Below are 14,881 nucleotides of genomic sequence, written 5' to 3'. Positions count from 1 at the left end.
AATGAAGTGTAAAGACAAAAATAGGAGGGACAAAAAAAAAAGATGCACAAAAGTAAAGTTTCAAAATCTATAAAACAATAATTGACAGAATTAAAAAGAAAGAGAAATAGACAATACCATAACCTTCATTCAGATGAAAACACTTTCATCAGCAATTGATAAAACAACAGGACAAAAAAATGAGCAAGGACACAGATCTTAAGGACAGTAAGAACTACCTTGATTTAACTGATATTTATAGAACACTACCTCAAAAATAACAGAATACATTATTTTTATATGCATATATAAAAATTCATATCCTCTGAGATCCTAATTAATGAAATTTACAACTTTATTTTTCCACTAACAATTCTGACCACTGAAAGTGACCACTGTTCATTGTTAAATTTCCAAATATTTGTGTATGTATTGATTATCTTATTTGAAGATTTCCACTGTTCACCCAACTTACATGTACATCCTAATCCTCTCAAAGCAGTAATGAGTGCACAGTAAAATGGGACAATTAGTGAAAAGTCTAATATTTTCTCAAGTTGAGAGAGAATCTAATTATAATGATATCCATGAAATAGAAAAACTATTTCATAGCTTCTGAATAAGCTGCATCATTGTAATGGACATGCAAAATGGCCCCCACATTTTCCACAGGAACTTGAGACTTCCTGTGGCCAAGGATGTCTTGGTTCCAAGTACACTCTATTGCAAGCTCAGTTTGCACAGTTTTGGAGTGGATAGAACTGTGTATGACGACTGTTGCAAACCCACACATTCACTGCTGGTCAGTTAGAATTCTTTTCTATATTATATTGTGTTTACTTTCCAAGATCTAAAACACACACAGAGCCATTGGATGCACTGGTATCCACTCTGCCCCCTCGGACATTCCAGCACATCTTGAAGATGCTGCCAGTACCATGGTAGCTGTGGACAAGACTTCCACTCTATTTGGATATGCCCACACTTGTCAAAGGAGCCACTGGACAAATATCTCCAGTCAGGGCTAAAAGCTACACTGTAGACAAGTTCCTGGTGTTGGTTAGCAGGCGGATACAAATGCCTCCCTCCACAACTCACAATTGAACCATAGAATCAAACAACACACTTGCTAGCATGATATTGGAATTTGGGTTGCTGGTGACTGGCCCGGTGGGACTCCACTTTATGATATATGCCTCTTTGCTGAGAGCCTGAAGGTCAAGCATACAGTAATATCAAAGGGGAAAAGAATGGTTTCCATCCAGAACATTCAGACTGGGAAGCTAGAAACTACTGGGTAGATGGTGCACGGTTTGGTTTCATTCCAGAACAGGCTCTGATGGCTGAGAAGAGAAAAGAAGGAAAATTAAAAAAAAAAAAAAAAAAGGGGGGGGGGGAGCTGTGTCAAAAAAGAAAAAAAAAATGCTGAGATAAACCAAAAGAGAGGAGAGGACTCTTCTCCAGGTGGTGGGTTTGTCTTTACCCTTAACACTGTGGACACTAGAGTTGCTCTCACAAAGGATGCTCAAAGAAAAAAAAAAATCAGTAAAAAAAGTACAAGACACGTGTAACAGTTAAGATTTTTTTTAATGTCTCCAAAGATATACAAGGCAAATTTGAATGGATTAAACCAAAAAAGAATTCATTGACATTCAGAATGAAAATTCAGATGCAGGATCATCATTAGACACAGCTTTATCTGGTAGTTTAAATAATACCATCAGGAGCCAAGGACTTCTTTTTCTCTTATCTCTGCTTTCCTAGGATAGACTTACTTTTTGTAATACATATGGTACCTACCTACCTACCTACCCCCCCTCCACTACACACTAGCATATCCAAACTAAAAGGTGACTTCAAGGTGTTGCCTTATTGTAGAAAAATCATCACAAACTGATGGTTACCAGAGAGGAAGTGGGTGGGGGTAATGGATGAAAGAGATGATGGGGATTAAAGAGTACACTTATGATGAGCACTGAGTAGTGTATAGAATTGTTGAGTCACTATATTTTACACTTGAAACTAATATAATACTATATGTTAACTATATTGGAATTAAAATTTTAAAAGACCCTAAATGAATGATTGCAGCTCTCAAACGATCATAGCATGATACTGAGAGTAAGAGACTCAGATCCTCTTTCATAGACATTGGAGTAAATGTCACCTAGCTTGTTTTTTACCCTGAATGGCCTACTTCACTTCTGGGGACATTTATTATGGCTAGGGAAATGGGCTGGACTGATTGATTAGAGTAAGTAGGCACTGCTCTGGACCTAACATTGGGATAAATCTCACACAAAATTTAGTAAATTCATTAATTCATTTCTTTTATTTCCATTACTCTTTTGAAAGCGCTCTCGTCAAGGTTACCAAGTACTCCTATATAACCAGTTACCTTGCAGAAGAAAAAGGTTACTGTAAGTATTGTTTAAAATAACATTTAAATTAATCTGGAATATAGTAAAAAATATCATATATTCAATTGAGAAATGTGATTTGATGCCTATTATGTGGCATCACATAAATACATATAAGATAGAGAAGATAGAGAATTACACAAAAGAGACAAAGTTCCTTCCCTCTTGTCCTGAGTTTTACTCAACGAGTCTATAATCAAAAGAACAATACCTCTGCAAATATAAGGACAGGCAATGAAAGGTGTGGTGGAGCATAATAAAACAGGATACCATTTAAAACTATTAGGGGGGCACCTGGGTGGCTCAGTGGTTGAGCGTCCACCTTTGCCTCAGTTCTTGATCCCGGGGTCCTGGGATCAAGTCCTGCATCGGGCTCCCTGCATGCAGCCTGCTTCTCCCTCTGCCTATGTCTCTGCCTCTCTCTGTCTGTCTCTCATGAATAAATAAATAAAATCTGAAAAAAAAAAAACTATTAGGGAAGGTGTTTCTGAGGTGGTACAGAAATTGGAACTGGAGGGTATTATGCTGAGTGAAGTAAATCAATCGGAGAAGGACAAACAGTGTATGTTCTCATTCATTTGGGGAATATAAACAATAGTGAAAGGGAATATAAGGGAAGGGAGAAGAAATGTGTAGGAAATATCAGAAAGGGAGACAGAACATAAAGACTCCTAACTCTGGGAAACGAACTAGGGGTGGTGGAAGGGGAGGAGGGCGGGGAGTGGGGGGGAATGGGTGACGGGCACAGAGGGGATAGCACTGGGTGTTATTCTGTATGTTGGTAAATTGAACACCAATAGAAAATAAATTTATTTAAAAAAAAACCTTTTAATTCTGGGGTGCACAAATTTTTTAAGGAAAAAAGAATAGTAATTGCAGAGCCTTATGGTAGGAGTAAGTTGGGTATTTTAAAGAAACGGCAAAGGAGGTCAGTATGATTAGAGCACAGGAAATAAGGGATAATACTAGAAAAGGGTGCAGATCATTTAATTGCATGGAGGTGATAGTAATTACTTTGGATTTATTCTAAAATTGATTAGGAAGCCACTGGAAATTTGGAACAGAAAAATGACATCATGTGACACACAATTTTTAATTGTTAGTCCAGCTACTCTCTGTAGAATATGCTCTACAAAGTTGTTCAGGAGGGATCAGTTGACATCATCCAAGTAAATGATGATGACCAAACAGAGTGAATTCTGGGCAAGCAATGACTTGCAGTAGGTCTTCGAATATATTTTGATTATACAGTCAATAGGATTTACAAATTAGAATTTCGGTTCTTCCCATAAGCAAATGAGTGAATGTTGATGACATTTATTGAATGAAGTACAACTGAAGATGGAAGCCTATTTTAGATGGTAAAAACAAAGAATTAAATTTTTTGTTCTATTGAGCTTAAAACATGATTATTTTCCAAGTGAATTCATCATGCCATTTATTGGCTATATAAATCTGCAGTTCAAGAGTGAGGTCAGGGATGGTTATGTGCAATTGGGATTCATTAGTGCTGAGATAGTATTTCATGATATCTCATGAAGCCACCTGTAGAATAAGCATAAATGGATGGCAGAGAGGATCACAGACCTAACCTTTATGCTCTCCAAACAATCATCATTTAGAAAAATGTGCAAAAGTTGTCATTGTGACATCTTTTTCTGAAAAACAAAACAAAACAAAACAAAACAAAAAACACCTTTCTTTGAGTATGAGGAGAAGCATCCAGTATGATAGGGAGAAAACTAGGAGAGTGTTTTGTCTTGAAAATTTAATGAAAAAGTATTTGTAGAAGGAGGGAGTAATAAATTTTGAAGAATTATGCTGACTATTCAAATCAAATGAGGACTATCAATTGACAACAAGGTAACTGGTTATATAGGAGTACTTGGTAACCTTGACGAGAGCGCTTTCAAAAGAGTAATGGAAATAAAAGAAATGAATTAATGAATTTACTAAATTTTGTGTGAGATTTATCCCAATGTTAGTTCCAGAGCAGTACCTACTTGCTTTAATCAATCAGTCCAGCCCATTTCCCTAGCCATAATAAATGTCCCCAGAAGTGAAGTAGGCCATTCAGGGTAAAAAATAAGCTAGGTGACATTTACTCCTATGTCTATGAAAGAGGATCTGAGTCTCCTACTCTCAGTATCATGCTATGATCGTTTGAGAGCTGCAATCATTCATTTAGGGTCTTTTAAAATTTTAATTCCAATATAGTTAACATATAGTATTATATTAGTTTCAAGTGTAAAATATAGTGACTCAACAATTCTATACACTACTCAGTGCTCATCATAAGTGTACTCTTTAATCCCCATCATCTCTTTCATCCATTGCCCCCACCCACTTCCTCTCTGGTAACCATCAGTTTGTGATGATTTTTCTACAATAAGGCAACACCTTGAAGTCACCTTTTAGTTTGGATATGCTAGTGTGTAGTGGAGGGGGGGTAGGTAGGTAGGTAGGTACCATATGTAGTACAAAAAGTTAAGTCTATCCTAGGAAAGCAGAGATAAGAGAAAAAGAAGTCCTTGGCTCCTGATGGTATTATTTAAACTACCAGATAAAGCTGTGTCTAATGATGATCCTGCATCTGAATTTTCATTCTGAATGTCAATGAATTCTTTTTTGGTTTAATCCATTCAAATTTGCCTTGTATATCTTTGGAGACATTAAAAAAAATCTTAACTGTTACACGTGTCTTGTACTTTTTTATTGATTTTTTTTTAAGTGTTTTGACACATGATGCTATATTACTTTCAGGTGTACAACATAGTGATTCAACTTCTCTATATGTTATACTGTGCTCACCACAGGTGAGCTACCATCTGTCCCACAAAACACAAATACAATATCATTGACTATATTCCCTTATGTTGTGCCTTTTGTACCTATGACTTATTCATCTCATAACTGGAAGCTTGTATGTCCCACTCCCCTTTATCCATTTTGCCCATTTTCTCGCTGTCCTCCCCTGGAAACCATCAGTTTCTGTATTTACAAGTCTGATTCTATCTTGTTCTGTGTTTTATTGAATCAAACCTATATTAATTTGTTTTTTAAATATTTTGTTAGAGGATAATAATATATTTTTCCATAAAAATAAATGAGAAATGCGAGTTGGCTAGCAGACACCTTAAACATCACACCATGTAAAATTAATTCTAATTCCTGAGGTCTTAAAATGTAAAAAATGTATGTCCTAAAGTCAATCAAATATGTTATATAGTCAACACTTGTCATATACTGTATACTTAAATCATAACATCATTTAAAGAGATCTATTTTTATCCTCATTTAATACATAAGAATACTTCCCTAAGCTTATATAGCTCATACGCAGTAAAGATAATCAAGGATTCCATGAGTTGTGGAGAACATTTTGTGCCTCTTTCTTGTTAGCAAACTAGGTAGGGAATTGGAGAAGGGAAATTGAAAAGGCAGCAAGGAGAACCAAGAGACTGCTTAAATTAATTTAGGCAAATGTGCTCCTTTTGAAATCTATAACTACTTAATGAGATAGGTAAGCTTCAATTATACCTTACTATAAAATGCACTAGTATAAACTGGGGCAGATATTATCAGAGAACAAAAATTTGAAAGAGCATAGTTCAGATGTGGAAGTTTTATTAGCAGAAAATGTGTAGAAAAATCAGGAGCGAAAGGAGGATATAGCAAATTTAGAAAGTTAAAGTGTGAAAAGAAAGGACTGCTGAGATAGTTAAAGTTAGGAACTTTTGATATTCAAAGATGTTTTGTTTGACTAGCTTTTAACCAAATCAATGGTTAGAAACTAGATGACGTTTGCTTCCATTGGGATGAGAAAGATGTTAAAGGACCTTCACACTTGTAATAACTAGAAAAAGTTGATGAGGTAAAATTTATATGGGAAAGGAGAATATTCAAGCATTTTAAGGATTTTGACACAAGATCTGAGTTGACATTGATACGCGGGTACCTGAAACATCATAGCTCTTCAGTTTATAGTGGGAACAGATGGAGAGAGAGGTAAATGTGAATTTAGTAAAATTATTTTTATAGTGAGTTTCAGTGACTCCACAGAACTACCAACTTATCATTCCCTGTTGTATACATATACAGTTGGGAGTGACATAATTGGCTGTTGGAGGAACCCCTATGTAGAGACATTGGCCAAGAGTGTCATCCACCTCCTCATGTTTCATCATCCCCAAAAGTTCTCTGTGTCTTTTGGAGTCAACGTTCTTACTGCTGCACAAGGCAAATAGTAATAAGCTATGCTTTTAAAAATGTTCCAAATGTTGATATCATTTTAGAATCATATAATGTAATCATAATACTGAGTTTTTGCATATTCTCTCATCCACCTTCCCCTAATGTTAACATATTAAATAGTGATAGGAAATGACCAAAACTAGGAGATTGGCCTTGGTATAATACTACTAAGTAAACAACGAAATTAATTGGAACTTCAACAATTTTCCACTAGTGTCCCCCTTTTATTCCAGGATTGAATTTCCAATCTTACTTTGCATTTAGTCATCTTGCCTCATGGGAACAATCTTTGAGGCACAGATCTTTAAGACAAGCATCCGGCTTCTGCTCAAACTTCTTCACACTAATTTTAGCAACCAACAGTAAATCGAGTTCATGGCAATATCACTGTGTATTCTGATGATGATTTTCTGTTTTCCTTATTCTTTCCCTGCCCTCAGAGTTTCAGTGAGAATAATATATATTTCAATTTCATTAGCTTTACCAAACTAAGAAATACCTCATTTTATATACTTACATAATTTCTCATTTAACTTTATAATGCATGCAGGTGATCAGAGTATAAAACTCCAATAAATTCAAAGCTCTAAATTCAGAACAGCTCAACCTTTTGCAAATAGGTGAGCAGAATAATCTGCCATGTTGTTGTCAATACTGTCAATCTTCCATGCTTCCAAAGGAGGTGGGGATTGATGTCTTGCAAGCTCTAATTTTTGCTAATCACTTATAAAAATAAAAATGTTTCCCACTCACTGAATGTATATTAAATACCAAACATTGAATGTGGCATAAGGACATTTTTCCATTTTATTCTCATAAGTAACAACTGTGAGTAAAAAAATATAAGGCTTATACAAAATATAAGGATTATAGCATATCTTCCAAGTAAAATTTAATAAAATAATGGCTCACAGACTGTAATACTACAATGCCATTCTAATATCAATCACCTAGATTTAATACAGAGTATACAAATTAAGTGAGTCCCCAACCGTTTGCCCTCTCTTCAGATGCAAGCCACAAATTTGAGAGTTCCCAGGTGACCCACAATGACTAATTGGCTATAATAATTAGTTCCCACAATCTACTCAGGTTTAATAATTGCTAGAGTATCTCATAGAACTAAAAAAAGTGCTATATGTACAATTAGTTATATTTTTAAGGATATAAATCAGGACTAGCCAAATGAAGAGATGCATGGGCAAGGTCTGGGATGGTCCAGAAGTCAGAACTTCTGTGTTCTTGCCCCATCAAATCAGTATTAGTCACCCTCTCAGCCATTGTCATGTTTACTAACCAAGAAGTTCACCCAAACTCCAGTGTCCAGAGCTTTGACTGGAGTCTTATTATGTTTGTATGATTGTTTGAATCACTGACCATGTGACTGAACTGAATTTCCAATCTTCCTCCTCTCCTTGAAGGAGTTTAGCTCGATATCACCTGGTTCATACCTGATTGGTCTTTCTGGCCTGTTACCATCCTGAGTGAACTCATTAGCCTACACTCAGATGTGTTAGGCCAGTCTTCCAGATGTCTTCCTGATGACATAAGAGTCAGAAATTTCCAAGGCTGTACAGGTTATCTCCAAAGAACTTGAGAAAATGATGAGACAACCTCTTTAATATACAACAAGATTAACAGACATTAGTATCTGAGACAGGATCTGAGAAGCAGGCTTAAGAAATAACATTGCATTAATTACTATGAAGATCAGGAGCTACTACCCAACGGGTAATTTACCACCATACATTGTGGGTAGAGGGGGAAGAGAGTAGGGGAACCATAAAAATTACAGATCATCTTTAGATGAAGGAATTAACAAGACTGAGCTAGTCTCCTAGAGTATAAATGCCATAATTTTCTCTTCCCTTAAAATTACATAGACCAGATATAAAATCTAAGTCTTTCTGATGAAATAAAAGAAAGGTATCTCTAACTCACCAACACTGAGAGGTTTTAACAAAATTTTAAGTAGCTTTAGAAAAAATGAAAAATTGATAAATTAATTCAAGTTTTTAAAAAAGAAGAAAAAATTATATAGAGTGTGGTGTCTCTCACGATTGGACAGGGGCCCCCAAATGTGGGGCTATGATCAAGTGGAAGCCAGTGACACAGATGGCGATAGGATCCACCCAAGGCAGAATAAAGGAGATAGAAGTTGATTGAATGCACCACAAGGGAGCAGCTGCAGGACAACAAAGCAAATACGGTTGGCCTCAAGGCAGTGGGTATTGAATACACACCAGGGGAGAGGTGGGCAGGACAGCAGAGGAGAGGCTGTCTGCCAGGAGGCAGTAGGGGGAGGCTGTTTGTAAAATGGAGAGGGGAGGAAGTATAGCGATGTGTAGAATTTTCCCTTTTTTGGTAACTGTGTCTGGTTGTAAGTAGCCCATTGGTTAGTTAGGGCTTGTGGATATTTTGAGGTGGTTCGCCTGCCTAGCCTGTCTCTATTCAGCCTGGTGGTCTTGCTCTGGGCCCTTTCTGCATTCCATTGCTCAAGGCTGTTTGTCTCAAAGTGACCTCTACAAAGAGGACTCAGACTAGAGTTTGATGTTGAAAGTGTATGAAGCTGGAAAATAAAAAGTGATTTGTAATATGATACCAGAATGAGAACCTTATCTTGGTTATAAACATTCTACCTTTTGAAAAAACAGCAGTCATTAATAAGCATCAAGAAAATACTTGGTATCAGCAAATTAGTCAGCCTCTAAGAAAGAAAATATATATTATGCTGTTCAACCTTTCCGTGCAAAGATTGAGGAGAACCAGAAAAAGTCTGTGAACTTGAATTTATATCAATAAAAATGATCCAATTTGAAGAAGAAAGAAAAAAATAGATTTTAAAAAACCCCAAAAACAGCTTCAGAGGCCTGTGGGACAATAAGAAAATGTCATATGAGTAATCCATAAATACATGTTTGTTGTGAAAAATTCAAGCCTCCTGAAATACACGTAATAAAATGTTATGATCTCTTCTCACATTACCTTCCCAAAGGTTACCGGTGTTTGCATTGGATAATATATATCCTTTTATGCTTTTTGTCTGTGCATTTACCCAAGTGTGAATATGTAAAAGGTTTGTTTTGTACATAAATGGGATTATACTAAAATAAGTAGTGCTTATTTTTAAGGATAGGTTAACTTTGTGGATGATTACTCCAAGTATATTGAATAAAATAAGACAAAAGCTGAAGAAAAAAATAACAGAAGTTTTTGCGGGAAAGAAAAAAAAATTTCCTTCTATCCATCTAGGGTTTTTTTTTTTTTTGTTTTTTTTTTTTTGAGACCTCCCTATAATAAAAAGATTAATAGGAGAAAAACACAAATTCAACAACTGTGTAACTCCTGTATACATGAGAAATATCCAGGAAAACTGAATAACTCCTTGAAATGGCCTGAACCATCACCTTATATACCATCTCCGGCTAAAGACAAAAGAAGGCAGGGTTGGGGGACAGTTGTGGGAGGTTACTAAGAAAAGCAGTGTAAAAAAGGATAAGTGTGGGTTTTTTTTTTTAAAGCATTTATTTGTATATTTCAGAGAGAGAAAGAGAGAACACGAGAGCAAGGGGGTGCAGAGGGAGAGAGAGAGAGAGAGAATCTCCAGTAGACTCCCCACTTGGTGTGATCCCAGGACCCTGAGGTGATGACCTGAACAGAAACTAGGAGTCAGACAATAAATGGACTGAGCCACCCAGGCTGTGCAGCTGTAAGCTTGTCCATTGGTAAGGCTATCTAGAGATTTTAAAGACATCCTTTCCTATCTGGGACAAGGGGGGAGACACCCTTACAAATGGAGATTTCCCTATAAATGTATGTGTCTTTAAAACTTCTACTCACTTTCCAGAGCTTTTTCTCTATCTGTTGTTTCTTAAAAATAAACATCCTAAAAGAATTCTTTTTTCTCAGCTATGGAGGTCTCATAGATTTGAGACCTAAGAAGTGGCCAAGGCAGGCTGTCTTCATACTTTTTAGAAAAAGTAGAGTAAATCTGTGAGGAATTGACAAGACGAAGAAAATTAATGTTTGGGAGCTTCAATTTGTAAGATATTCTAAGCACAATTTGACCTGGGGTAGTAAATTAACAAAAACAACAAAGTTTGTTTATATAGGCTACTTTGGTCCTGAATTCCCATATTTGGTGATAAGGATGGCTTCTCTCAGTGTCCAGATGAAGGGGAAGCACCCTTCACATGAGAAATTTATTACCTGAATGGAGGGAGATGAGGGATCAAGATGCCCTTCTTGCACTGGCTGCTTTTTGTGTAACTGTAAATCAAAATAATCTATATACCAGTGTGGCATATCTTGGGAGCAGGCTGTCCTGAGCCTCAAGAGATATCACAAATGATATCTGGGTTTTGTTTCTGTAATACTATTTTTAAAACTGTGTATTTAACCTATCTTGTGGTCATGATAACATAGTAACAATACAGGTTTTAATAGCAAAGAGTTTTAAGTATATTGTATCAAGTGACAAAAATAACATAATTTAGTAACGAGTTTGATGTCCTTTATTTAGGGAAAAACAATCCATGGATTGGAGAAGTACAGTGCCTCACAAGCACTGAAACACTCTGGAGAGATTTGGGGCAAGATCAGGGGTCTATTAAGCATTAGATGTGCAGATGATTGGCTAAGATGTTGAGGTTTCCTGGTAAGGCTAGCAGGTCCTGGTTTTTGTTTTTGTTTTTCTCTTACTTTCATTTATTTGAGAAAGAGAGTGAGAGAGCACATGGGTGGGTAGGAGGGGCAGAGGGAAAGGGAGAAGCAGGCTCCCTGCTGAGCAGGGAGCCCAACATGGGCTCAATCCCAGGAAACTGGGGTGGACTCGAGCCAAAGGCAGACGGTTAACCCACTTAGCCACCAAGGACCCCCTAGAAGGCCTTTTTTTATAGGGTAAGGTAAGCTAGCTAAAGCTGAGTTGGAGGATTGTAATTGGGTTCTATGTTAGGTTTCCTAGATTGTGAGGTGTTTCCCATTAAGTACAGGATGACTTGGGTTCAGATTTGTGATATAGGCCCTACCACTGGAGCACTCTCCATTTTGTAGGTCCTGATATACAAATTTCCTTTATCAATTGAAAAAGATGCTTCAATATACTAGGAGAGCTTCTAATGTCTATAAATACCAGGCATTTTTAAGGCTCCTCACATTCTCATCATTAAATTATTAATCATTAAAGCAGAAAGCTGCGATCTGAAAACACCATACCTAAATGATTTCGGAATCTAGCATTCATGGTAGCCATCAAATTCTTGCCGGTGTTAATTGCTTTTTTAAAATGCATTTGACATTCATGTCATTGTTAAAGAAACTTTTAGTTCTAAATTTTCCTGTTTTTATTTCAAAGCTTTGAAAAATTGAATTCCTATTACAGAAATTGACTGAATAAACTTGCAGAATAGCAAGCTAAAAGGCCTTCCATCAGAATAAAAGAGGCTTGTCACACACGGTCATCAAAACTTTGACCCCTGAAACCATGTGTCTTGATTCGCTAGTATTCTCAAAGGAAATGTAAAGATTAAAGAATCAGTCCATTAAACCAATTGGCACAATTCAATTATTTTTCTGGAGTGTGATTGAATTTGCGGTGGTATTTTCTTAAAAAAACACCTGAGTAATTTCCCTGTTACATTGACAGTTAGACTCCTTTATGCTTCAAAAACAAAACAAATGAAAGTCTTTGTTATTTCTGAGGATAAACAAATTCCAAAGAAATAAAAGATCTTATATCTGTGCCAGTAGTTTATATCATCTACATGTGAAAAATCCTTTCCCAGCAAATATAACGTAAGGCAGGAGTGTAAATGCAGCTGGGCTTGACTCGTGTAATTAACATGAGAAGCGCAGTAAGATCAGTATTCATAGAGAACACCTGCTTTTTTCACTCTCCATAAAAATTAGCATTTTGTGAATTGTGGCTAGTTAAAGTAGTGGTAGGAGACACTACCATACGAAATGTAAAAAGAAATCTTTGGAAATGCATGCCTCATTTATTTAGTGCCTATCCTTTAAAATTCACTTTTCTTACTGAGTTATAGAACATTTGGTTCCTTTTGCACAACATTCCATCATGTGGTGCTCCCATTGTACCATTTCCAGTGAATGAATACTGAATGGCAGTTGCAAAGCTATTTTGAGGAAGTTCCAGTTTTGAACAGACAATAGAATCCCTAGAAAAAATGTGCTATTACCATCTCAGAGTGAATTGAAATGGCAATATCTTCCACATTTATATGTATTTAGACAATCTTTATAACATCATGTTACTTGTGGGGAGCTTAGGTGGTGTGAGAAATGATTATAAAGCAAAAAAGTTAGGAGGCCTGATTAAAAAAATCTTAAGCGTATTAAAGAGAAGTCCATTGCTTTTGGAATAAATGTAGAAATTTCTTTAAAATGCCCTGTAGTGATTTCAAACTCGTATTATATTTGTATTCTATGAAGGTGAACAATTTTAAATTATTATTTCCAATGAGATTTATGAAATGATGTACAAACTCAATTCCTGTATATAAAAACATGGGCAGAAAAACAGGTCTGTTTTTTTGGGGGAAAAATCTATAGAAATATGATCATATGGATATATAAAAATGTAAAAATGTATCTTGGTTTTGCACTTTCATCTATGCTGTCAGGGAGCAAGAATGTCTTGTCTCCTTCTTGGGAGCAAGAACTCCTCTCCTCTTCTAGATCCTTCTAGCTGTACAAGGATCAAAATGACATGAGACAGATTAACAGGTAAAAATCATATTTAATAGGCATACCTATGGGCAATTCACATAGACATGGAAATTTCAGACACTCAGGCAAAATGAGGTATATATGTCTTTCTAAACCAAAGAGAGGGATAAGGGTCCAGTACTTCAGAGGAAAGGAATGCACTTCGCAGACGGTAAGTAGAGCAGATGTTTGGTAATTAGATGTTCACCCTGCCTGTTACTCAGATAAAATTAATCTCTGCTAATAAATCTTATTCTGGGAATTATCCCCAATTTAGATCCTTCTATGTAGTTAAGAGAGGGGCAAAAGTTTCTCTTGAACCCACATGTTCTCAAATACCTTCAACTCATAATAATCCACATGCCAAAGTAGAACATTCTGGGAACTGAATCCCTTCAATGCTATCTATTATTACTATTACTATAGGAAAATTTATAAAGCAATAAGTAAGATATATCATCCATTTTTAATAGCACCTGTAAAACTGTGGTTTTAATTGCCAATTTGCCAAATTTGGTTGTCAGTTTGTTGTGTGAATTTATGGAGGCTTATCTGGGGAAAAATCAGCATCAAAATATCGAAAGTAGCATGTCAGCAAGTAATGTTTATAAAACATATACTCAAGTTAATTAGATAAAATAATAGACCAAGAGCCTTAGGCTACACACAAGAAGAAATGACACCAATATTAATAGTGTAACTATTGTTCAAAGTAAGCCAAGATAACTGTGGGTTTAAAATTTTACAATGCATTAAATTGAAGTTCCTTGAGAGAAATTTGATAATTCAGAGAGCTAATGTGTATTTAGAGGTAGGAAGAGAATTCGAGGTACAGGAACCTGACTCTAAATAGAGAATTGGAAATCTTTGTCTAGTTGGAGGAAAAAGTAGAACTTTTTGGACTGTTGTGGAAAACTCACATAAAGTCATGTTGTGGGTAGTATATACCACTACAATTTCATTATTTCAGCCTTTCTGGGCATGCGGCTTCATAATTAGTATTAATTTGACAATAGAAAATATACTAGATAAAAAGTTGGAGAATGTGGTTGTACCCGCTAGTGCATACTGCTAACCAAATTTTAGTTTTTATTCTAGAACTGCTCCACCTTATTTCTTGTTGAACTGCTTAGTATTTTATTGATCTGTTACTTGTCTGAGTTCCCTTAATACCATCACCAATCTTATCATTTTTGCTGTTATTTCATGCCTATTCTTATTTTCAAAATTACATGGAAACTCATTGGTGTCGTGCACAGTTGTTGACTAAAGAGGGAGGGAGGGGGAAATATGACGGAAAAGCATGGTGAAAAGAACAGAATAAAAGAAGCCAAAATAACTAGATTTAGGTCCCAGGTTTGTCTTTTCCTATCAGCGGTGTCAGATAATGTTATTTGACATGTTTGAGCCTCCTTCTTCTTCTTTATAAAATGGATTTCTATCACTGATTTTCAAGCAGTTTCTCAATAATACTTACATTTAAAATCCTCAGGGAGATTGTG

Source organism: Canis lupus, chromosome 6 (assembly GCF_011100685.1).
Source record: "Canis lupus familiaris isolate Mischka breed German Shepherd chromosome 6, alternate assembly UU_Cfam_GSD_1.0, whole genome shotgun sequence".
Taxonomy (NCBI): domain Eukaryota; kingdom Metazoa; phylum Chordata; class Mammalia; order Carnivora; family Canidae; genus Canis; species Canis lupus.
The sequence above is the reverse complement of the archived record's forward strand: the minus strand, read 5'-3'. Positions refer to the sequence as shown.